The 24,880-nt window shown below is 40.3% G+C and overlaps 1 protein-coding gene across 1 annotated transcript in view; it reads left to right on the top strand.

The window, feature by feature from the left end:
- tsnare1 (T-SNARE Domain Containing 1) overlaps positions 1 to 24,880 on the top strand; it is a 150,083-nt gene that overhangs the window by 770 nt on the left and 124,433 nt on the right. The gene's annotated exons all lie outside the window — the stretch shown is intronic.

The following is a 24,880-nucleotide window of genomic DNA, read 5'->3' as shown; positions in this document are numbered from 1 at the left end:
TCAATTAAGTAACTGTAGTCATACCTGTTAATCTTTTTTTAATCCCTTAACCCTCTAACCCCTTTTTTTCAGGGTTTATAGTTGTTCACATTTTTCAAATATTTTGATAATGCGCGTTTAATTAATATCTATGGCAGTGTGATTACATACAGAAACCAATACAACACCATACAATTTAACCTGAACGTCAGCATTTTAAACAAATCCAATGTGCCCCAGTACAGCGCCAGCAGAAAACAGAACTAATACTGAAATGAACTGAGATGATCAATAATATAATGGCAAAAGAATCAGATAATGTTCACTCAGTAGCTCCTACACTTCATCCTATCACATGGTCTCCATTAGCACATGGATTTTACCCAGTGGATGTTTTTTGGATTTCCTTTTTATCTGTAAGGACTTTGTCACAGTACGCTTGAAAGTTTGCATGGGTGGCATTTCCAAGAACTCCAGGAACTTAAGATAATACAAGTACCATCTTAGGAACACAGTATGTGGCAAAAAAATTGAGAGATGGGAGGAATGATGACAACACATTCCAATCCCCCCCCCCTTTTGTTCACAGCCTGTTGTGCTTTATGAATAAACAGCACAAATATGATGTCAATTTTTTTTTAAATGGTGAGGAAAAATACCAGTTGATAGTCATAGCCATGCTGGTGATGGCTCCCATGAGTATGCAGCAGCCTTGTGAGTCAAAAGAAGATCAGGATAGAACAACATTGTTATTGTTGAGCCCAAGCATAAATGCATTAATGTCCTACTCAAGTGCATTGGCAACCAAAGTTTATTTTTGCATAAGTTAATGAAAAATAATTCTCAATATTTACATCATAATAATAATAATAGAAGTACATCTTAAGAAAGAACCACAGAGGACGCACAGACCATGCCATCAAAAGGAGGCCTCTGAATGTGGCTACAGCTAAAAGGTTATGATGGAGCATTTCTTGTTTTCATTTCAGTCTGAGCACAGGTCGATTGATCCGAACTGAGTTGACTGTTGATAGGGCCGATGATTTGTAAAGTGTGCAGTGGTGATATGTCCACAGTGACACATTCAGCTACAGTATGTCAATCTATTAGGAAATCGTCCACCTCTGTTGCATTTGTGAATGTTGTTTACTTGTGGATCCCATTCAGAGCTGCCTTCCACTGTGGTGTTTGCAGCTGTCGACCAAATAATCATCATTTATTTGCACAGTCCTGCTGGGTTGATAATTGGCTTTTGTTTGGGATTGTGTGATTTTTTTTTTTTCTTTTTCGCAGTGGGGAATGTAAAAACAAAAACTGAATCCTAGCCCATGTAGCAATGTAAAAATATCCCCATGACAATAATGCAAATCAAGCAATGTTGGTCCGTCCAACACCATTGGCAAGATAGTTTGACATGTATTAACCAGGATATCTTTAAATTTCATTACACAGTTAATTGATCTAGGAAGATTACTTCCTGTTATTTTGCTGACCCACTGCCAGCTCCTGGCAGCACATCATCTTGTACAACCTGAAGTAAAAAGAAAGGTGAATAGCACAAAGATTGCATCAAAAACAAAAGAAAATCCAACAGCTGACTAAACTACAAACCCATCAAGCTCTAGTACTTTGAGGGTCTTGATCATTGGAGCTTGTCTACACCAGTCATCTGTCAGACTTGAACTAAGTGGATGATACAAACATCAGCAGCCCTTCTGTCCTAATTGATACAGCTCTCTACACAGGCCATATAATGACTATTGTCTCACTATTCGCACGTACATGACCTTATATGTACTTTTGTAATTTGTTGACATACATTTCCTGCCATTTTATGGGCATAACTGCAATGTAAGCTTGAAAAAACAAAAGGGATAAAAAAAATAAAGCAGTGCCACACATTAAGTTCACATTGACACAGATCAAAAGACTGCTGCTTGTGATGAGGGTCGGTGCCAGTGTTGGTGCGTTATAAACAAACTTGATCTTGACAGCTGAATTTAAACGTCACATGCTGCACCCCCCCCTCACCTGAACGCTCTGCAGATTTCTGTGTTGTTGCGAACGCGTACTGCTGCGTGTTTTCGATTGTGAAAGGCAAACAAAATATAATATAGAGATATATATATACTATTTGTCCTATCTGGCCTTGGAATGCCTTGAGATCTACCAGGATGAGCTGTAAAGTGTGGCTGGTAGGAAGGAGGTCTGGTCTGTCTTATATTAACCTTCTGCCACGAAAATGCTGGATAAATGATAGGCTCTTTTCCCTCCTGTCTTTGCTTGTGACTCATTTGAAGGGGTGCTAATATGTGTAAATTGATGCCACTCTGATGTGTCATGGCGGTTATGAATTTGATACAAAATGTTTTTTATTTTATTTGTTGTGGTTCTGATTGGCCTGTCCAGGTAAATAAAAGCTGCCCCACACTTAAAACTGCTGCATCACAATTTGCAGAGGAACGTGCTGAAAAAAGAAATGTTAAGGCTGTAATTCTGGAGAGAGACACAGGTGGGTCACTGTGAGACACTGTCTGTCTCTGTTATACATGAGGATCGTATAAGGTGCAACCTGTTTTTTAACCTGTTGTCTCACTGGAGTTTGATCAATCAATCATCTTTTGCTGACGCACAGGTCTGTGAAATGAAGTTTAAAGTGCCTCTCTGGGGCTGTACAGGTAAATACAAGCCTACAAAGAGAAGGATACAACAAGAGAGGCATACAACATACAACCCTTCAAAGCCTCAATAAAACCTGGTGAAAACCAATAGCTGCCTAATATTATTTTTATCTCTATATATGCATGGTGTCTGAGAAAGAAAAGGGTGGGTAAATTATGGATTTATAGATATTTCGATGTAATTCAATGTATCAATTCATTATGTTTAAGTGTATCGATTATTTTGCATAGAAACATTAAAAAAAACTGTGTGTGTGTGTGGAGCATGTGTGATACTGTGTGGGGGGAGGCAGGGATCCTTCTTTCCTGTGTGAGAGATTATTTTGGATGTTTTTACACAAGGCCCATCAAAATGTAATGAATTGCCACGCGATTTCCTGAGCACAATTCATGCTTACTGGAGCATGAACCTATTTTGGACACTCCTTGAGCTTTCTGCTAAGACCTCAGGCCAAAATATCTACATAGCACAAAAAAAACGTGTCTTTGGCAGATTGCCACGGAAATTCCAGAGCAAATTCATCTTCGGTACAAGATAAACCCTTTTCATTATAATGATCCCGTGGCCTTTCCTGCAGCACCAAGCACTTATTATGTTGTCTATCGTGTATGACACTATAATATTGTGGGGTTTAATAAACCATGTAGCCCCTAGCAGGGCTTCTCACCCTTAGTCCAGTTGTGATACAAACAATTCTGTTAAGAATGCAGAAACTGTTTATTTGTGCGATTCAGAAAATTATTTTGTAAATTTGTTTTGTTGCTCATATAATGGTTTAAGTAAATGACTTGAGCACTGAATGGCAACGAGTTAGGTCAGGGAGGAAAGGGGATAGGAAAGTTTTTCTGGATTTAATGTTTGGATTCAGGGAAACAAGGGGCGTCGCCACGGAAGATAACAAGGCCGGGCTCGGTGATGTGCGAATAATGGCCGGACAGAGTTTTAGACATCATTAGAATAATCAGCCCTGATGTGGACGGAGATGCATGACAATACAGGGGAGGCCTACTGATGGCTGATAGTCCACTAATTTAGATGCGGCTGGTGCATTGTTCTCATTCTTTGACAATGCAGAAACGCTGTGTTTCAACCGCAGGGTGGGACTTTGGTTCTAATGTGCTCGTGCTCATTGTTTTATCCTAATATGATGATTATGTTTCCTTCAGACTTGCACTTTGTTCTTGTGTGGATTGTGATCTGTTGAGGCGAAGTCCTGTTGGACAGTTTCATTGGAGCAGATCCGTAAAAAAAAGAAGAGAGATTTGAGTTATTTTATATGTAGTTGCATCTTCTCTAGTTTATACTCGTGAATTCTCCACATTGCTGATTCAAAAGTTCCGCTGCAGAGCATTCAGCATATTTGATGCTTTATCGTATTCCGCTTCTCATCTTGCTGTCTGCCAGATTGGAAACCCCATTGATCATATCAGAATGCTAAAGTAATTGATTGCTACTGGTTATTAACCTCTCAGAACTTTGGACCTGCTCGCCAGCCACTGAGAACAGCCTGTAATCAGTCACAAATGGCAGCCGCTAATGAAATTAGTTCCTGGTTCTGCCTCACAACTTTTTTTGTTCCTCAAAGTATTGGCAAGGGCATAGAGATGCCACGGTTTACTGTCCCTGGAGAGCGGAGTGATAGAACAACAGCATGCAGATAATGAGCTGCTCTGTCTGTGTTGTCTCTTTGTAATTACTCATCTGTCTGCCCAAAATATAAGATCGGAACGTGAAATTTTCTACTTACAGCAATTTATTTAATATCTAATTTGAGTTTGAGCTTCTCGTTCCTTAGACCATTTTAAATGTCAAATTAAAGTAATTAGTTCTACATTATTTTCATCTGTTCAAACTCAGTAAGGTATAATGACAGTAGAGCTCTTTCTGCATTATATATCGTGTCATGATTCAGGATAAATGCATATTGATATTTTTGGTCTTGAAAAGTTGATATGCTAACCAAACTATTACCCGATTCAATACTGGTCACGTAAGGTTTGTGCTTTCATTTTTATCTGCACGCTCTTAAAGCATCACTATTTAACATTTACTGAGCAACAGCGCCCCCTGCAGCCACACGTAGTGCCTAATTTGAGAGGTTGAGTGGTTTTCATTTGGAAAAAAAACAATGTCTGTCAATGTGTTGAGTGGACCTCTGACTGCTTGGTCCCAATCACTGAACTGAAACTAAACAGATATGTTACCAATGACTCCCAGTTTCCTGAAAAAGAAGAGCTGCAGCTGTCAAAAATACACTGTTAAGAAATCGTAATATAAAAAAATTCCTGGCTGAGAATTGGAGATGAACACTGGTTTTTAATGACTTCTAAGTCTTTTGAACTGATCTACAGTTCAGCATTACTGTAGAGCTTGCTGGACCAGTTTCTGACAATTGGATTGTTGCTGCATCCATCAGTTCCTCCCTTCTCACAAGAGATCGACACTGTCACAGTGTTGCATAGTGTTGCTTTAGCCACAAGGTTACATGGGTAATCATGGATGTGTTTTTACTCTAACTTGCTGCCTGTTAATCTGTGTATACGTGTACCATGTCAGTAATCAGATTTTTACGCTTACCTCCAACCATAATAATCAGACACATGGAAATGTTTACTGGAGTTGTGATAGAAATGGTGTGTTGGTCCATTTTTACCCCGCGGTGTGTCTGTGTCTGTTCTTTAAGGCATAATTATATTTGAAAGATTATAGAAACCCAGGTTTGCATTTGCACACAATTTTATAAAATGTGCCAAGAAACCTGATTGTCACCTGGTTTCATTAGTGCATATAAATGTACAGATTGAGATCAAAGTAGACCATACATAAACAGGGTAAATGGAATTAACAGTGACTTAAATCATAGTTGGCAGGATTAACACTGTGGCCTGTAAGTTATTCCACCTGATATAAGATATGATAATATAATATGAATTTAACACTTTTAACTTTTTGCCAAAGATTCCCACTCCCCCACCTCCAATGCTGCACTGAGCCAAAATGATACGAGTGGCATGGAAGCTCTATTTTGTCCGTTACTATGTCAATAAAGAAAATTATAAAAGAAAGGGTAAAAAAAATGGAAAGTGAGGTTATGAAGATATCTTCAGGACCCATGGATGGAATTGATGTTCTTGTTCCAATCTATCTTTCCCAAAACATGGGACTGTCCCTTCCATGCCACAAATAAGCATTTGACCAAATACAACTGGCCTGTATGGCTGCTTTTGTAACAGTGATTTCATTTTTTGAAAGCTCTGTTTCACCTCATCTACCACACTCTGCAGAGCCTGTTATATTGAAGGTTTTCTACGGATTACCCCAAGTTTCTGAGTGTATCACTGAGCCGAAGCAGCCTGGTTGCTTCTCAAAGCATGACCACATGAGCGCTCAGCACTGTGTTTGGAAACGCCCCTGATTATCTTGTCACAACCAGACAGTGAAATCCTCCGCCCGCTTTTGAAGAGGCTTCGCTGAGACTCATCTAATCATCTCCTTCAACATTTTGGCTTCATGACATAAAATCTGAATATTAAGGAAAATAAAGAGAAGGTTGTGGCAGTTAACCACTTTCCTGCTTTACCAGTGTGTATGTTAGGCTGATAAAAGAATACCTGACAGTGGCTTTGGAAGCGTCATGTGGTGATTTAGGGACTCACTGCTTGTGTGTGTGTGTGTGTGTGTGTGTGTGTTCTATCTTTGTGAGGACAAGTTTGATTATCAGCCCTCACAGAGTCGGGGACTATTTTGTTTGTAGTATTGGGTTTGAGCCGGGTTTTCGCACACATTTGTTTTAAAACATTTAAAAAGTCCCTCATCAAAACCATCATTTATTGTAAAAAATTCTAGCATTAATAGAATAAATAAAATGATTAAATAGGAAAAGGCACAGGTTGGACTACAGGACTTTAAGTTTGTCCAACCTCTAAGAACTCTCCACTGGCTGTTATATATATTTTAAAAAAAATATGGCAATTTATAATAGCAGCAATAAATAATAAGATCGAATTCAGAATAGAAAGAGTTACCAGATCAAGAGCATCTGACATAACTATATATATATATATATATATATATATCTATATGCATGCTATGGGTGAAATGCTTAGAGATAAAGTGTTTGGAAATATAAACATGAATTTTTTAATATAAGTGCTGTACTGAGTGAGGCCATTCTAGCTGGTGCTTTTTAGATGTATTTAGGGTTAAATCATGTCTATACTGTTCAAGTTTTTACTGTAGGGTTAGGGGTAGTTAAAGTTTGGGTCAGGGGCGAGGGTTTGTAAAACGTCAATAAGTGTCTCTACAAAGATACAAATGTGTGTGTGTATGCACACTGAGGTCTGTTTGCCACAATTGGGATTGTGTAGCCATGGTGAGGGCTGTGAGGGTCTGTGAGAAAGTAATCTCCAGGAAGTCGTAGCCGCGGGGTGAAGCATATGTGGCATGAGGATGGCACCAGAAGGCTGCGTCATGGATGTCCAGTTGGCCATCTGTTGTAGTGCTGCAGCCAGGGCCAGGAAGCCCCCCAGAAACCACACAGGAAGAACAGCATTTCCAAAATGCCAAGGCCCTGGACAGCGCTCACTTCCCCCGGGTGCTCCTCAGCCCTTCCCAGACACTGAGCTTCAGATGGTCTCAGTGGGGCTCCAAGAAAACATCCTTGACTGGAGTGACGAATCCGTGCGGTGCATTTGTTGGTTTGCAGAATGAGATCACTAGAGTGGAAGCAAACCACAGCATGGCTCACTCATCGGCCAAAGATCATTACTCTTCCTTATCTGGGGCCAAGTCCTCAGGCTACTCCACTGCACTCCAAACAGGGAGCCCATTACCAGACCATGTCACTGTGGGCCTGTCCACAGGGCCTGAGGAGACTCATTGGCATTCCACTGCTGGTGTGATGTTGTAGCTGGGACATATCTGTAATTCTGTTAGTTCACTCAGTGTACAGTGGGATTTCTTGTGACAAAAACCGAGGCCGTGTTTCAAACAGGTATAACGGGACACTAGGGATGTGAGCAATGTGAAGAATTTACGATTACAGGATAAATTTGGAACGATAATGTAATCTCCAAATACAATAAGTGTCTTGTGGGTTCACACGAAAGCACATACTGATGATACACTGATTTCACTGTCACTTGTACCATATTCTCCCTGATGTCTTTGCTTTCTAAACCAAAGTGATGACTTATAATATTACGTTTTTATTGTCAAGCTTGTTTGCAGCATTTGAGAGTCGATGTTTAGTTTCAGCTATGCTGGTTGTATACTTCTAGGGATGGCAGTGTTGGTGGGCTGTTCAATCCGCTTTAGTTCAGAATTTAATTTTTTAATGGCAATGCATCCCATAGTTGTGAATCTATGCACATCCATTCAAATATCTCAACATCTACTTAATGGTTTGTCACAAATTACATCAAACTGTACATTCACATTAGGGTTGGGGGATGTCCACTTAATTGGCATGTTACGATGTTTACCTCGCAATTAGGGCTGCAACTAACGACTATTCTGATAGTCGATTATTGAAACGATTAATCAAGTAATCGGATTATGAATGACACAAATTCTCAATTGCTCTTATTTAGCCACAGCTTTTACATTTATTTATTGTTCGAGGCATGTGATGCCTGAAAATAAAGACAATAAAGATCGATGCTTCATTAAAAGAAAATTTCTTTTAATAAACGTTGCTGCCTGTAAGGGTACTGTTGACACAAAAGCTAAGAAAAATCAAGTTTTTGTCCATTTAAAACCAAGAACAGGCCAAGTGCTGATACTAAAAAATAAATTAAAAATCAAGTATCCATTTTTCCTGTTAACAAAATGGACAGGGAAAGTATCAGCAATAAAAACATAAAAAAAATTAAACTTCAGACTTCTTCGGACTGCATAACTGTGATTAAAAAATACCTTTGTCAGGCAATAGGATAATATTACGCTTTTAAACTCGTTAAAAAAAAGCTTGAACCATATTTTTGTAATGGATTCTAGAATCCTGCGCACAAGTATATACGTTTATATAGCAAGCTAGCTAACAGGCTATCTTACCGAGGCGAGTCCGCATCGTTTACGTTACGATGTCAAACCTCCTCCTCAAATGCACGTGTCCTGCTTACATGGAGAGCAGGTCCGCCGTACAGATATTGCACGTAGTTTTTTTCGGGCTATGTTGAGGGTGAAGTTCTCCCCCCGCGATGCTGTTGCAGCAGAATCCGCCATTGGTCCATGTTTTGTCACTATTGCACATGCACGACTTTCAGAGATAGGAAGGAAGCGAGATGGCTCACTCCTCAGCTACTTCCATCAGCACCTCCGGTAAATCAACGTTTAGTTCACCTGCACTGCACGAAAAACACGTTCTATGACGTAATCAACGACTCATGGACGAGTAAATTTGTCGTTGACTATTTTTGTCATCGGTTTTTGTCTACGACGTCGACTAATCAGTGCACCCCTATTCTCAATCAATCCCCAACACAAAGGATCCTTTCAAAATGTTTGACTCTTCAACAGCAATGGTCAAATGCTCATAAAGACAATGGAGAAGAAAAGTTATACAAACTCTTATTCAAATTTGCCATTAAGAGATCTTAAAAATATATATTTATCTGAGGGGCCACAAGATAAAAAATCGTTTTTACTTGAAATTCCTAGTTTGTGTTGATATCCCTTCACTACAGCTCAAAATACCTGCATGGCCCAGTAGGGGAATGGGTGTGGTTTTGGTGATTCTGTCCTTAAACTGCAAACATTTTAAAAGTATGCAACAAAAATTGCCTTTCATTGGGGGTTGTTGTTTTTGTTTTGAGCTGACTCTGCAAATAAAGGAGAGCAGAGTCCAGCCCCAGTTGTTGTGACATGGCTCAATATTCGGTTTCTGAAAACGGGTGCCTGACACACAAGTTGCACTTTTTTGTTTCAGCTTTACGCACAACCCAACACCTCCTGGTAATTTCCTTTTTCTCTTTCAAGGGCCTTCATTCTACAAATACATTCAGCTGAGATAGCTGTTGAATTGCCAGACTTGAGATATAACTGTAGGTATGTGGGTGCTGGTTACACAACCCTGAGGTAACATAAAAGCTACTTTCTTCAAAGGTCAGATGAAAAGGAGGCCAGATGAAGTCTCCTGCATGCTACAATGTCCTTTAGAGAAAGGCCACATCCAGATTGGGAGTGTGAGGGAGAGGGGCCGGAGAAAATGAGAGTGGAACACTTCTTAAACACAGATTAGCAAGAGGATTTTGTGGAATAATGAAGAGTTTCCCCTGAGGACCATCACCTGCTCTGTGCCACATTCGTATGCATGCAGGCAGTGACGGCAGAATCTCTCCTGCCATGGACAATCCAATCAAATAAGTGCAGAGAGAGGACAACCTTTTCGGTCCTCTCAAACAAATGAAAGCTGAACTGCGTTGTAGCATCTTACTCAAGGTCACCTTTCACCAAAGACTCCCCCGTCTCACTGTGGGACATGTGAGCTCCCCCTCTTCTGTAAAGTGGTACTGATAATCATCTGGCTTACATGTGTGTGGTGTAGCTGCATCCACTGATTCCTTTCAGAGACAACAAACGGAATCTTTCTGATGATTGGATATATCAGGCTCAATTACTTTTTCTAGTTTCCAAGCAACGCCATTTTTTTATAAACCTTCTGACGGCAACAGCAGCAGTCAAATGATTAGACATGTCACTGCTGAACCCTAAGCTGGGTCGACGTTTTCTGTTCACAGATCAGACAGATTGTTTGGCTCCTTGTGTCCCGCACATGAATGAAATATTATTTTTCAGCTTAGTCGTATGTCAACTACTTTGGTAGAACTGTAATTAGGGATATTAATCATCAAATGTATATTTTTTACAGAGTCTTCTTTTAGAAACAGTAATGTCAAAGCTGTCATTATTACTGTGGGTAGTCAATGAACAGCTTCCGTGGGTGTCTAATAATGTCAAAATTCTATTAACACAGGAGTCAATTGAAAAGCCCGCGTGTGAGAGACCAAATGTCAGCCTACTTGGCAGCTATGTGCACATCCAACACAATGCATTCTAAATCAAATCTAGTGGAGTAAAAAAGTACAGGTATTTGTTAATATATGTAAAATAATATATATATATATATAGCACAGACACAGTAAGTACAGTAGGAAAAGAAGTACATGTACTTTGTTACATCTCACCTCTACTGAAGTCTGGGTCTAAGTATTTGATTTCTTGGTAATGGGAACTGATTGGTTCCACTCTTGCAAAGCTTTTTCGATTAAACTTATATCTGATGTTGTACATTCTTTGAATTAAATCTCAGTTTATTTTCCGTGCAGTTATATATATATATATATGTATATGACCCGTGTCAGAGATGGCAGAGGTACAGCAATGCTACGCACCAAATATTTATTTTTCACTCTGATCTCTTATTTTTAGTTTCATTGAGATTAGTTATATTTCATTACCTTTCCAGAGACCGAGTGAAAGATTCAAACATTGTCTCTCCACACACACTGAAATAGTGTTTTCTTATTTGAGCTGATTAAATTTGGCTTTCTAAAATCTTGTGAAATTGCATTTCTTTAATCTATGACTGAATCTGACTCTGTCTCCTTTGCCCCTGCAAAAATAATACTGTCACACAAATTGAATATTGTCCTTTTCTTTATCATCACCAATCCCTTTCTGAACAGGTGAAGATTTTATTCTTTTCTAAATAAATTTTTCCTTTTTTAAAGGAGTCAAGGCAATTTAAGAAGACTTTCTTCAATCATGTCGCAGCAGATGCAGGTGGTTGAGATACCGCTGGGTTCAATCCTATGGTAATCAGCAGCCTGAGAGGTGATGCACTTCTGCACAAAGTTTGAGTTTTACTACCAAAGTTGGCATCACAGTGTTTTCCTATGGATTTAATCAATCTTTTAAGAAGTTGGCCTTTTGAATTTTAAATTTGTAAACGTTTATGCAGACAAGCTGTTCTGGATGTAGGAATAACTGTGATGATTGATCAGAATTGTAGAGGGTGAGGCCGAAGAGCGAAAGTTTCCCTTGTGACTGCATATTGCCACAATGTAGGTCCTGTTGCCAAATTACTACGCAATTGTACAGAAACATCTTTGCTTTGCTCTGTCCAGACTTTAACCTGCTTCTCAATCAAGCTGTGATTGATGCCCAGGGTTACTTTCCACTGATAAACTGTTCAGCTAATAGAGACCCTTATTTTTAATACCATATATGGGTCAAACTACCTTTACACTGCATCCTTTATCTCCCATGATGCATCGTGTTAGAGGGTGCTATTTGACCCTCTCTCTCTCGACTAAACGTGCACAACTGTCAAACCCCAAACCCTTTATTTATAATACAAGTTGTCTTGTTTTTCTTTCTAATTTTGGATTCAAGCCGGCTCTCCAGATAACCATGATGACCGTTGGTCATCTTGCATATACAGTGCCTTGCATAAGTATTCACCCCCTTTGGACTTTTCTACATTTTGTCATGGTATAACCACAGATTAAAATTTATTTCATCGTGAGTTTATATAATGGACCAACACAAAATAGTGCATAATTTGGAAGTGGGGGGAAATATTACATGGATTTCACAATTATTTACAAATAAAAATCTGAAAAGTGTTGAGTGCATATGTATTCACCCCCTTTACTGTGAAACCCCTAACAAAGATCTGGTGCGACCAATTGCATTCACAAGTCACATTTGCAAGTCACATAATTAGTAAATAGGGTCCACCTGTCTGCAATTTAATCTCAGTATAAATACACCTGTTCTGTGACGGACTCAGAGTTTGTTGGAGATCATTACTGAACAAACAGCATCATGAAGACCAAGGAGCTCACCAAACAGGTCAGGGATAAAGTTGTGGAGAAATATGAAGCAGGGTTAGGTTATAAAAAAATATCCAGAGCTTTGAACATCTCTCTCAGCACCATAAAATCCATCATAAGAAAATGGAAAGAATATGGCACAACTGCAAACCTACCAAGAGGAGGCCGTCCACCCAAACTGAAGAGTCGGACAAGGAGAAAATTAATCAGAGAAGCAACCAGGAGGCCCAGGGTTACTCTGGAGGAGTTGCAGAGATCCACAGCTGAGGTGGGAGAATCTGTCCACAAGACAACTATTAGTCGTCTACTCCACAAATCTGGCCTTTATGGAAGAGTGGCAAGAAGAAAGCCATTGTTGAAAGGGATCCATAAAAAATCCCGTTTGGAGTTTGCCAGAAGCCATGTGGGAGACACAGCAAACATGGGGAAGAAGGTGCTCTGGTCAGATGAGACCAAAATTGAACTTTTTGGCCTCAATGCAAAACGCTATGTGTGGCGAAAACCCAACACTGCCCATCACCCTGAGCACACCATCCCAACAGTGAAACATGGTGGTGGTAGCATCATGCTGTGGGGATGCTTCTCTTCAGCAGGTACAGGGAAACTGGTCAGAATAGAGGGAAAGATGGATGGAGCCAAATACAGGAAAATCCTTGAAGAAAATCTGATGCAGTCTGCAAAAGACTTGAGACTGGGGCGGAGGTTCATCTTCCAGCAGGACAATGACCCTAAACATACAGCCAGAGCTACAAAGGAATGGTTTGGATTAAAGAATGTTAATGTCTTAAAATGGCCCAGTCAAAGCCCAGACCTCAATCCAATAGCGAATCTATGGCAAGACTTGAAGATTGCGGTTCACAGACGGTCTCCATCCAATCTGACTGAGCTTCATCTTTTTTGCCAAGAAGAATGGACAAACCTTTCCATCTCTAGATGTGCAAAGCTGGTAGAGACATACCCCAAAAGACTTGCAGCTGTAATTGCAGCGAAAGGGGGTTCTACCAAGTATTGACACAGGGGGGTGAATACTTATGCACCCAACAGATGTCAACTTTTTTGTTCTCATTATTGTTTGTGTCACAATAAAATTTATTTTGCACCTCCAAAGTACTATGCATGTTTTGTTGATCAAACGGGAAAAAGTTTATTTAAGTCTATTTGAATTCCAGTTAGTAACAGTACATAATGGGAAAAAGTCCAATGGGGGTGAATACTTATGCAAGGCACTGTATAACTGTGCTGGATTCTGTAATGGAATGAGGTGGAGGTTGGGGAAAGCTCCTTTGTTGTGCTGTTGTTATTAAATATGCAGGCAAGACTTTGTGACACGGCCACGAGTGCTGAAGAATCCCTAGTCCTTAGGCAGGCTCTCACATCGCTGCCTTTGAGGAAAGCTGTAGCAGTCAGCTGCAGGCCGTCCTGCTAAAGGGCAACGGAGAAAAACAGAGGAGAGATACACTGTCCTCCTGGAGATGCGGGAAGAGAGAGAGAGAGAGAAGCAAAGGGGGAGCAGTCCTTTAAGTGACCTGGTGACATCAAAGCTAGGGCTGTGACGGTATGGATTTTTCCTCACTGCCGGTTTACCTCCCCCCCTTTAAATAGCAAAAGGGATCCATCTAGTTTCCTGCAGCCTCCATCTCAGGCAAATTTTTCTTATAATGTGCAGCCGTACAAAGGTGACGTATATTTATTTAATGTCGGACCTACTATCGGTGAACAATGGTAGGGCGTGAATGCGTAACCAAAGCCTGGCCACGTAACTTTAACAGTGAACTTCAAGACTGAACTATTGCTTTAAACAGCACATAAAATGATTGATTCACTTATGTCACACTGAGGACTAGAAAAAACGTTGGGTCTTTGGTTTAAAGCACGACTTTAGTCTGAGCCACAGTAAAACCGTTGTATTGATATATTTCACTGTCCTTTCTTTGAATTGTTATTTAAGAGCTGTTGCACAGGAATGAGTGAGAGGCTTGGGTCAGTAATGGAACACATTCCCTTCAGTCATATCTCGCTAAGTTATTTTTGCAAGAGGCTGAGACATCTCAGTCACAGCAAAGACCAAACCGTCTCACCCTGCGTCTCCTCCTCTGCTGAAGGTGTCTCTTTTGCTCATCAGCTCCCAGACACAGCGGCCATCTCCATGGTTTCCAAACCCAATTAGAGTGCCTGTTCCAATTAGAGAGTGGAGAGGGCTTGGGTGTGATAGGTATAGGTGCAACACGACCCTGGCCTCGCTGAGTCAGCCAGCAACCCCTTCCTGTCCCTGGATTGTCAGGGTGCTGTACTTTTGTCTTTTTAATTCTCAAAGTCTAGACAGTCATCTACACAGCAGGCAACTGACCCATGTTGTGTAATGTCCACAGGTTAGAACTGATACCTAGTTAACATTGCAGAGAGAATAAATATGATACAAATTGTGTAGCTGTTGCAATTATCAATTTGGCTTCAGTAACAACTCCACACACCAACACGTGTGAGCTAATGGCAGCAGAGCAGTGGGTTCCACCTCCCTCCTTACGCAGCGTTCTGTATTGAGCCAGACCGCTGCTTGTGTTTTACTTCCTAAGGCCAGAGCTGTGACAGAGAACAAACACAGATAAAACAACCTTTTGTGTTCTATCAGAGCCTCCCCTCCAACCATTTACTTTATCCGTGCCAATCCACACATGCGGCTAGTTTGTCTACGACGGCCGTCGTAGACAAACCAGATTTTGTTTGTTGATGACGTGAAGTGCTCCGCAGGGGCGGGAAGATGCAGTGAGGCTGCTAACTGCTCCACATCATTACTGTATGTTACCATTAGCAAGTTTGCTTTGGAGCTTCACTGGTGTCATTATTTGTTATCACTGGGAAAAATGCTGATGTACTCTGGCTTCTCAGAGGCATTTAAGCCTGATATTCCATTAGCTGCATATTTGTTTAAACAGCAATATATGAGCGCAAAACAATAACCATTATGAAAAAGAAGGCTTAGGTCAGCTAACTCCAGTTGAAGGAATTGGATATTATCTATATTGTCAGGTAAGACTGTAATGATCGACTTTTTCTAAATTCTTTGGAAGTTCTATTACATAGGTTAGTGGGGTGGAAAACAATTATGTGCAGATCACCTCATGTGTTTCATGAGAGCATCAAAACAAGTTTGATTGATTGATTGATTGATTATCTTTAGTTTGACACTCCTCGATCCGAGAGGACATTTGCATGAAGTGGAAAATGTGTCATATATCCCATGTCTCCCTGCTGGTTGCCCTGTGAGTCATTTTAAGTTGTGGTGGGTGGTGCCAGCATGATTTTTTAAGTTTAGGTCATAATGAATCAAATCATGTTATGCAGGGTAATGTCTCGACATTCAGGTTCCTTCGACCAGACGTTAAGTGGTACCCCTGGGTGGACAGATTCTTTTATTTTCATAATTATAATCATTTTAGCATTTTAGATTTGACTTTATTCATACAACTTATGTTCCATGTCATATCCACATCAATGTGTGTTACATGCAAACTACTCTCTATTATATCTTGCTGGTTGGGATATGACATAGGAGCTTGAGTCATAACAACCCTCCATGCCTTATGATCATGGGCGGTTTTCTGTGAAACACAAGAGGGTCGCCTCTATACAAATATGCTTCAGTTAGAGGATGGATCTGATTGTTGTTTGCCTGTGGTTGACATCCTGCAAAGGGTAATAGCTAGAAGCTCTGTAATTGCGCTGGAAGACTTCAATGCTCAAGAGGGCCACAATTGAGAAACCTGGAGTGGGGAGGGAAGGCCAACATGAGCTGAACCAGTGCTTTGATAGTATATTTCTGTGCTAGCCAGTGGCCCTAAAAAACACCACGTTTGAGCACAGGGTGATTTTTTAAGTGTACTGTGTACAAGAAGACATTGGGCCTAAGATTATAGATTAACTTTTTGGTTGTATCACGTCTGCAGCTGTACGTCCTGGACACTTGGGTGCAGAAAAGAGCAGAGCTGGAAAGATGGATCTGATATCTGAGAGTGCCAGTGACAGCTGTAGTAACAAACATTCTGATAATACTTCAAATTCTAATGTTCAGTCAAGAGTTTGTAAACTGAACAAGGAAGGAAAGAAACATTGACATTCGTAATAGAGTGTAGTTGACTGGGTTCCTAGGTATGACACATTCTTTATCTGGGTGGGATTATTCTGTCAATATACACAATGTACCATTAGAACACTGGTAGCTAATATATATATATATATATATATACATAGATAAAACGGACAGTAAAATATATCAGACTAATCATAAAAGTAAACTTTGTTTTTTTTATGAGTAACCTATTATACGTATTGAACAATTTGTTGAATGATACTGAGCGAACAACATGTTTGAAAATGCAGGCCTACCTACGCAGTAGTCTGTTCAAAATCTAGCACTTAATGGATTTGTTTGATTTTAATTAACATGCTTGTAATTTTAGTGCTCTATCTTTTTGAAATTATTTAGGGAAAAATAATGAGCTTTTAAAGATTTCTGTGATTGCTCACCACTCTATATGAATGGCAGTGTTGGTTGACAAGAAGTGTTAATATACTTTAACCCAGTGAACAAACAAACAAATAAAGTAAAAGTACCAGAAAGCTCAACAAGACCGACGTCAAATCTTCACTATTGGCTACATTACAAACTATTTTTTAAAGGAAATTTCAGCCCTTGTGTTACACTGCAAATCAAGAGGCAGGTGTTTGAGAAATTAGCCCCAGAATTATGGCACACTCCATCTGGTTGTGCTGCACCAGTGAGAAGAGTATTTGGTTTATCTCGCAGTCCATAAAAGCGAGAGGGTAGATTGCAGCACACAAATGGGATTCTTCACACACAGGTGAGGGTCATACCACTTATTTAAAGCTGATGTCAATGTTACATTCATGTTATCTCTAATCTTAAGGCTCTTAAAAGTCCTATTCCCTAAACCCAGCAGTTAAGAGCTCACTTCTCTTAAGGGCCGACAGGCTGAGTGGATGGCTTTTATCTTTACACAGATCCTGTCTTCAATGTGAGGGGAAATCCTCAGAAAATATAACTGCATAATTTTGAGAAATTTTCTTCATGTCTAGGAGAACCCCTGTGTACTAGTAGCTTCATGAATATATCTCTTCGTAAGCCAAAAATGTAGGCTCCTGTCTTTAAGGTCATTAACTCCCACCTCTAACTCCCACCTCAGAAGTTATTTCCACGCATCCTCAGAGAGGTCTGACACATGGAATCCACATGTACAAGATTAGAAGCCTCCACTGTGGATGTAACTGCTCAGAGTTCTGCTCAGAATGTGGTCGGTGCTATCTGTAAGAACCCTTTGCTGGAAGCCAGTGATGAAGGAGGCCATCAAGCTTAAAAAGCCATTTGAAGGTATGAAATTGCAGATACAAGTGGCTGAAATGGCTTTCCTCTTTGGCAGGGTTAGACTCAGGGTAGAGTGAGGACTCCCGACATTTGGATGGGAGCTAGAGCAGAGTCACTCCTCCCTCCCTCCGTCAGAAGGAGCCGGTTGAGGTGGTACAGGTAGGTTCGACTAGTAGAAGACCAAGGGGTATACCCTAAACACAATAGAGAACAATATATTTGATCTGCACCTATACCACACTTTGACTTGACTTGAATATATTTTTATTTCATGTCTTTGTTGTGTTTCCCCACATGTATGATTGTCTTACTTGCCCAAAATGATTCCCCTATTTTAACTGCCTAGTTTTTAGTCTCTCTGGTCCCCAGTCGTCTCTGTCAGCTCCTCTGTTCATGTCCCTTGTTTAGCTTTTTCTCTAGTTTGTCTTGGTAAGTCTGGTTCCTATGCTTCTATTTTGTTCTGCGAGGGTTCTGTTTATCTTTCCTGTCCAGTTTGGTGCTTCTGCTCTACTCCCTGGTGATCACCTTTTTGTTCCTTCCCATTTACCTTCCACTGATTTTAAGACTGGTTATACTGAATATTCTTTACCAGACTGGTTCTGTAAACTTAAACCTAAACAATCAGGCCTGGAAACAACTCTAGATCCCCCAGGAGGAGGGAGAGGTTGTTCTAGACTAACTTGCTTACTCTGCTGCCACCCAGATAAGTGGCATAAGATGGATGGATGGAAGGATGTACCACTGTAACAGAAACAAGACAACCTCTCTGCCTGTGTAGATCACTGCTGCTAGCTTGTCATCTAATTAACTGACTCATACTAGTGAGCTCTATGCTTTATATTTTATGGCTCTGTTGTTTAATGGTTTAATTCCAAAAGCAAATATCTGGATTTTAACAATCAAAGTACCAGAATTAATTGATTTATTGGGATTCATCTTTTGTTGAACTCTCTGACTACTTCATGGCATCACACTGTCAAACCAAACTAACAAGAGGCACCACTGAATCATCCCTAGCAGACGATGCCTCAGTCTGGAGAGTGCATGTGACAGCTCAGCCTGGATGGCAGGTGCCACTGGAAGGTAAGCTGAGGCAGAGTTTAGTTATGGAATAGAATGGGGTGATTTATCTCAATAATGACGCCTTTTTGTGTGACAAGGCAATTTCACTGCCCAGAGGTGTTTTTTTCTCTCTCTCCTCCTCCTTGGGCTGAAGGTTGTTTTCAAAGAGAGCCAGTGCTGATGGAACGGCCTGAGATCAGACTGGGGACGAGGGAGGAGGCTTTAGTAAACACACACGCGCAATCCTTAAGTTTGACTGAGTCAGCTGAAGAGGTGACAATAGACAGAGGGGATGGAGAGAGCGAGAGAGAGAGAGAGAGAGAGACTGGTTTTAAGTTCATCTTTATTTTATTTTCTCCAGAAGTTACTGTTGAGGGCTGAACCTCAAAACACACTGCCTTTTGATTTCCATCCTTCCCTTTGATCCTTTATACAAATCTGCCATGTGCCTGCCTGCATGTCCGTGCTTCTGAGTATGCACATCAAAAAGCAATCAAACCAGCAATAGCACTTTGTGGTATATAAAACATCCTTTTACTTCAATCTCAAATCACATGCAGACATGTGGCCTGCAATTTGCAGCTATAGTGTTTTGAAATGCTGTCCACAGTGAGCTGCTTTTGGTGGGTTTCAGGACCTAATCTGCTGTAGCTTGTGTTTTTACTGAAAAACATAGAATGAACAATCAAAACATTTGAATATTAAAGAGACTTGGCCATTCTAACTCAAACTTGCACATTTTTTTTGTTTGGAATCTGTTTTTGAGTATGAGTGTAACAAGTATATAATGAATGATTTTATATATTGATATAAGTTCATTCATAATAAATAAACAAAACATTATAGCTAATATACCTGATTAAAGACAGCTTAGTACCAAATCATTTTTGTAAAGAGTTCACAGGTTAATAGTTATACATTTATTCATGGTTAATAAACCGTGAATAAACGGTTTAACGATCAGTTAGAAGCCATTGATAACAACAAGTTGTCATTGTCATTATTACAAGCTCTGTGCAGTCTTCTCAAGTGTCACTGCTGAGGCCTAAAAATTCTTGGAAAAGGCTACAAAAAACTCAAACAGAACAACACAGGCAGCAGCTTGTTTCCTCCGGGAGCACTGCTTCAGGCTTCTTTGCCCGGACAAACCGGTCACAGTTTTTCCATGGTTTCCTCCAGAATGTCTCGACTTTTCCAACAGTCTCGGCAGAAACGGACCTGTTCACAATCTTTTGCCTCCAGCTGATCGCTAGTGTCGCACGGCGAGTGGCCGATAAAGGAATTGGGAGGTGCACTACCACCCAACGGATGTTTACTCATTGCGGTTTTGGCCTGGCAATTTCAGTTTTTACAGTTGACCAATACAGCCTGAATTTGTTGATGGACTTCTCAACCACTGCAGGTGGGCCTCAGCTCTACTGGTGTTTTTTTGCTGTTTTGAATTGAGGTTCTGATCATGGTGAACATTATACGTGCCAGGCCTATATCAGTATTTTGTCTGTGAGCAGCAATGATTTAGCATTTGCAGTGGGGTCCAAACGTCTAAGATTGCTTTCTCCCTCTCCTGGAGGCTTTTGGACGTCACTGTAGCGCACAGCAGTGCTGTGGCTAGCTGCAGCCTCACAGAGCAGTTTTGGGACTTTATTTTCCCTCCAACTCTCGGAGGATGTGTATTTCACGTTTCATTATATCGGTCTCGCAATAGAGATTTATTTTTTGGTGTTGTGAGTCAAATGCATGACAGCTAAACAAGGCAAAGAATGGTTAAAAAGCAGCCAAGTAAATAGTCCAGGTCTCTTTCCACTTGTGATTAGGTCATCAAAGAAACCTGTTAATGAAAGGTGTAAACAAGGCCTTTGACTTGTTTAAGGTTTTATATGTTTATATAGGCAGTATAACGAATGGTGGTAACTTCTTGGCTATATCTTTTCACAGAGGCTGTGAATAAACATTAGGGTTAAATGAGAACCATTACAGCACATTTCAGAAAATGGAATGATTCCAGCAGACATTTCTGGGTTGGTAAATGAATCATATCTAACACATTTATATGTCCATTGACCCAATAAGGGTCACTTAATTGAATTGTGTGTGGGAGTTAATCAGACAGAGGGATTCCATCAGAGCTGGGAATCCGGATATCTGGGATGTTAGGGTAGTAGATTTTGAGTAGATTGGTCAAAAGGAGGCGAGCTGATTAGGGTCAGTCCTGTCTTGAAGAAACATCATCAAAGTGTCCATGTGTCCCACTGATTTGATACATGACCATGGACTATAATATGAAAAAAATACCTTATATTACTCCTCTGATTTACACTGTAGTTATCACTTCAAATTGAATTTAAGGTGTGACATACTGACACGCTTTTTATTAAGTATCATATACTGACCAGTCCACTCTTATTTGATATCAGCAGTTTACCCCAATAAGGGTAATATTGTTCTTCACCCTCCTTCCAAAGGATGATTCCAAATCTTTCTAGAAACCATGAACTTAACTTAATTTAGATAATTGTGTGAAAATAACCACATTTTTAACAAAACCAACATTATAAATCTATCACCGTCTAATTTAAGTCATGGTGATATGTTCTGAAAATGACAGGGAGCGTGTCATCTGTAGCTTATCGCTTAGACGCACACAGCAACACAACGTAACAGCCAATCACTATTCAGCTTGTGGCTTTTGTGTGGGTTTAGTCAACACAGAAGTGCGGTCGGCCCTGGATAGAGCCAGCCACTTAAATGCTGGAGAATTCAAAGATGGGGTCACAGGTGCCGATAAGAATGTGTTTGGGCAGATTCTATGACCATCAAGATTTAGCTGTTATCAGATTTCAGATGAATGAAACCAAAATGTAAACACAAAGTTGCTAAATGTTCACGATGATTGTATCTTCAGTCACTTTTACCATCTGAATAACGTCTTTCTTCCCCTACAGTCGAAGCAACTTAATGCGTTCCAATCAGGATTTTTGGGGCCGATAAACGATCTTCAAAGATGTATCGGACGATAAATATCACAGGGTCTATGTCCCTGTTTACGTGTGATTAACATGCATTATGGGTGATCTAAGTGATCACTTATGATCGGATTTCTCTTCCTCACTCTATATGCAAATAAACACTACAGGGCTGGATCCTACTCAGAATTCTGTCAGTAAATGTCCATTATTACTGTCACGTTGTTCCTTTTTTTCAATTCAGCATCACATTAAACTCCTGTATCATCCTGTGTTTGTGTCACATGTTTCACCTGCACTGTCAGCAGCTGCAGCAGTGATGCTATGCAGGATTTTATGACTGAACTATATGAGCATGACACACACACTTTAACGTTCTCTGACTGTGGGGAAATCTGATGTCTTCACAAAGTAGATAGATGACGAAGAAAGGCATTAATTAACCTTGATGAAGGAATATCGGCAAATACATTGGTGATTGATCAAGCGGAGAACCCTGTTGTGCAATAGTAGGGGGACTCGACGTTGGCTAATTATCAATAATCATGGAATATGATTATTGAAACAATAAAGATTATTTATTAAACAAAATAATTAGATTATTAATTGAAGATGATCAGTAATCAAATAACAATAAAACCATTAATGAGTAAATAAGGAAGTTCAACAATTAAGAATTATTAAATCACTAATTTGAGAATGATAAAGTTTATTGATTAAGAATAATTAAATAATTAATGTAAACTTTAAGAATAATCAATCAATGAATAACAACTACTAATGAAAAACAAGTAATTATCAATTTAGAAAGTACAAGCTATCAATTAATAATGATAAGGTTATCAACCAAGAATAATGAAATAATTAGTCACAACAATAAAATCGTCAATTTAAGAATGCTACTATCTATATTAATACTCGAGAAGGGGCACCACCCTGGTTACAGGGGCCAACGAGTCAGTCTATAAGTATCAGTCTCATCTGATAAAGTTAAATTAATAATCTCAATAGTTAATATTAGGGATTATATAATAAACGATGAAGGGTTTGAGTTCAAGCACTGGCTATCGTTATCCAACTGTGTTCACATAAATATGCACCAATAATCACAAGATTCAAATACTTTAAGTATAAAAGGGGTTTATTAAAAAGATATAAAAGTCAAAGTTGTTCCAAATGATTCTTCATTTAACACAATCCGCTATCTCCAATACAGTCGCAGCACATTTAGCACAATTGATCACACTGCAATCCTTCTGGTAGGGCTGTGTGTGTGTTCGTGTGTGTGTGTGTGTGTGAGTGGGGGGAAGTGTGTGTGTGTGTGAGAGAGAGAGAGGGAAAGGGGGGTCGATGACTCACGAAGTTTAAGAGGGCCGGCTTAACCCTGGGGGTTTGACTACAAAATTGGTGATGTAATATACACCAGGACTACAACTCAAAATGGCGGAGTCGCCTAAGGAATTTAGAGTCCGAATGGAGGGCGGGCCTCGATGTGTATTGCAATCAATGGTCGAAGGACCACGTAACTTAGAGTCAAGATGGTCAAAGATGGCCGACTTAAACACACGTGGGACAAAGGTCGAGGGAGGACAAAGGGGTTCTTTGTCTTAGCTTAGCTTTAGCGCCGAATGGCGTCGAGGTGCGTTCAGGCCCTCCTTGATATCAGAATGACTATATGTAATGCGACTATGTGTGTGTGCGTGGGCGAGGATGTGTATGTCGGCGGATGTGAGAGAATACAATAGAGAGAAAGAGAGAAACATATAGTAACACAGATCGGAGATGATCTTAAAAACGCCGTCAGAGGCGATCACACAGTGAGGCCGGCAATCCAGCTACGTAAGAGGTGTCTTTTAACAGATGCACGTCTTCTGTGAGATCGGCCTGACGGAAACACGAATCAAACAGGAAGCGCCGGATCGTCACCGCGCGCTTTTCACAATAAGATCGACACGGCGGTCTTTCTATAAAAGTACAATCATATACAAAAACACGCTAATTATTAAACTAGACTCTGCCCAGACATATGTCTCTTACTTCGTGTTGCTTCGCGGGGTTTCGTGCACGACCGGAGTAGCGCGAATCCCGGAAGGAGGAAGTGGATGATGTCCTGGCCTCGGGCCGCTGATCGCGGAGCCGCTGGGGGCGACGGCGAGATTGCGCTGGGCCGAATCGGAGAGGATTCTTCTCGTTCTCCTTGGCAAGGTCTTTGCCCGTCTCGGAGAGAATGCTTCTCGTTCTCCTTGGCAAGGTCTTTGCCCGTCTGCAGGAAGGAACAACCGTCGCCGGATTGTCCGTGGATGGCGGGGAGAGTGTCTCTGTTCTCGGCCAGCGAGTGAGGGAGAGCTTCTGCCGCGCGCTATTCAGATTAAAAGCTTTAAGTAAAAATAGGATAAAATAAGCTTACGATGTACAAAAAAAAGGATAAGTTAAGCTTAAACTGGATTAGAAAAAATAGCTTTAAACTAAAAGTGAAACTACGAAAAGATAAGTGTAAAATAAACTTATGAAAAATCAAACAGCTGTTAAGTTTGTTTCCTTTGTGTTCTGTGGATCACTGAGAACTAAACTGGAGATGCTAGCTCTAATGTGAGTGGAACTGGAAAGAAATATTTTCGGTGTGTTTGCCCTTAAATAGCACCTTAGAGGTAACTCCCGCCTTCTAGCAGGGTTAAGGGTCTTAGGCCAATAGGAGGGTCAGAGTTCAAAATCTGAGGCGCGGCTAGAGACACAGCAGGGGTCATTGACAGTTCCAACTGTAGCCTGCTCCCCCCCCGTACTTTAGGCTGGAGTGGAATCTTCCACCAGTCCTCATTTTATGGTTCTCTGTGGCTGTAGGTCCCAACAACCCTTAGTAACAACTTAAGTATCGCCATTACCATTTTATATAAATTGGTCCACACATTAATACAATAAATTGAAGAACAAATGTACAGTATCATATTTCGATATATATCTGCTGATGTAAATCATTG

Source organism: Pleuronectes platessa, chromosome 10 (assembly GCF_947347685.1).
Source record: "Pleuronectes platessa chromosome 10, fPlePla1.1, whole genome shotgun sequence".
Classification (NCBI taxonomy): domain Eukaryota; kingdom Metazoa; phylum Chordata; class Actinopteri; order Pleuronectiformes; family Pleuronectidae; genus Pleuronectes; species Pleuronectes platessa.
The sequence above is the reverse complement of the archived record's forward strand: the minus strand, read 5'-3'. Positions and strand labels throughout refer to the sequence as shown.